At 40.8% G+C, this 2138-nt stretch overlaps 1 protein-coding gene across 1 annotated transcript in view; it reads right to left on the minus strand.

Annotated features, from left to right (window-relative positions):
• The window catches only part of SDHB (succinate dehydrogenase complex iron sulfur subunit B), a 35203-nt gene that overhangs the window by 16815 nt on the left and 16250 nt on the right, over nt 1–2138 (minus strand). The gene's annotated exons all lie outside the window — the stretch shown is intronic.

Raw genomic sequence — 2138 nt, forward strand, 5'->3', positions numbered from 1 at the left:
TTTTTTTTTTGAGATGGAATTTCATTCTGTCGCCCAGGCTGGGGTGCAGTGGTGCGATCTTGGCTTACAGCAACCTCTGGCCTCCTGGGTTCAAGCAATTCTGCTGCCCGGCCACCTGAGTAGCTGGGCTGCCACCACGCCCAGCTAATTTTTTGTATTTTTGGTAGAGACAGGGTTTCACCATGTTAGCCAGGATGGTCTTGATGTCCTGACCCTGTGATCTGCCCGCCTTGGCCTCTCTAAGTGCTGGATTTACAGGCGTAAGCCACCACACCTGGCTGCAAAATAGTTTTTAAATTTCATTTTAGGATTGTTCATTGTTAGTGTATAGAAATACAATTTTTGTTTGTTTTCAACAGTACTGTTAGAGGTTTCTTCCTAGGTAAGCAGGGTGTTCCATATATAAATATAAATATAAATATATATATGTGCAAATTTTTTCTGTAGGGACTAAATCTTGCTATTGTTGCCCAGGCTGGTCTCAAACTCCTGGCCTCAAGCAATCCTCCTGCCTTGGCCTTATAAAGTGCTGGTATTATAGGTGTGAGCCACCATGTCTATCCTAGAAAAATACATTTAACTTCTAATATCTGCTATCTGCCAATATTTTCAGAAAAAAAATTGTGCTATTGTGAAAATGAAAGAATACAGCTACTTTTTTTGTGTATACATAGCTATGAAGTAGGGTTCAAAAGTAGGGTTTCAGAGTCAGATTAGAGGGAAATAGAACTATAATTAAAAAAAGGTGCAATATAAAATAAAGATTGACAGACATAGGTTGAAACAAGAAACATGGACAAATTATACATTAAAAAAACTAAACTACATTTGATTTCTGTAGACCAATTTTGTGTCCTGCAATCCTGCTGAACTTGTTTATTAGTTCTAATAGTTCCTGGCAGGCAAAGTCTTAGGTTTTCTTTTTTTCTGAGACAGGGTCTCCCTCTAATGCCTAGACTGGAGTGTAGAGCATGAGATCTTGGCTCACTGCAGCCTTGACTGCCTGGGGTTCAAGTGATCCTCCCACCCCAGCCTCCCAAGTAGCTTGGTCCCAAGTGCCACCATAACTTGCTAGCTTTTTCTTTTGAGACACAGTCTTGCACTGTTGCCCAGACTGGAGTGCAGTGGTGTGATCTTGGCTCACTGCAACCTCTGCCATCCAGGTTCAAGAAATTATTGTGCCTCAGACTTCAAAGAAGCTGGAATTACAGGTGTGTGCTACCAAGCCCAGGTAATTTTTGTATTTTTAGTAGAGACAGGGTTTTGCCATGTTGTCCAGCCTGGTCTTGAACTCCTGGACTCAAGTCATCTGCCCACCTTGGCCTCCCAAAGTGCTGAGATTACAGGCATGAGCCATCGCAGGTGGCCCGGCTAATTTTTTGTTTGCTTTTTTGTAGAGATGGGGGTTTTATTTTGTTGCCCAGCTGGTCTCCAACTCCTCAGCTCGAGCAATTCTGCTTCAGCTTTTCAAAATGCTGGGATTACAACATGAGCCACTGTGCCTGCCCAAGATTTTGTGTTACAAGATTATGTTACCTATGAGAGACAGTTTTACTTCTTCTTTTCCAATTTCTTTTTCTTGCCCAATTTCCCTGGCTAAGCCTCCAGTGAAATTTTGAATGGCTGATGCTAGTATAAAAAATAGAATTATTTGTAGCCACTGAAATACACACAAAAATAGTATTTGGTATACTGACCTTGCATCCTGCACCCTTGCTAAATTTACTTATTCTTTTAGTTTTGTAGACTCCCTGAAATTTTCTGTATAATCATGTTGCCTGTGACTAGAGTTAGTTTAATTTCTTCCTTTCCAAGCTTACATATGCCTTCTACTTCTTTTACTTGCCTTTGATGCACTGGCTAGAACCTTCAGTACAATGCTGAACTCAAATACAGAGCAGACAATCTTCCTTGTTCCTGATCTTATGGGGAAAGTGTTCAACACTCATAATAAAGTATGTTATTAGCTGTGGTTTTCACAGTCATCACCTGGCTGAGGAAGTTCCCTTCTTTTCCTATTTGCAGAGTTATTATTATTTAAGTAAAATTAGGACTATTCCTTTTTTTTTTTTTTTGAGACGGAGTTTCACTCATGTTACCCAGGCTGGAGTGCAATGGCGCGATCTCGGCTCACCGCA

Source organism: Cebus imitator, unplaced genomic scaffold (genome assembly GCF_001604975.1).
Source record: "Cebus imitator isolate Cc_AM_T3 unplaced genomic scaffold, Cebus_imitator-1.0 Scaffold15, whole genome shotgun sequence".
NCBI lineage: Eukaryota > Metazoa > Chordata > Mammalia > Primates > Cebidae > Cebus > Cebus imitator.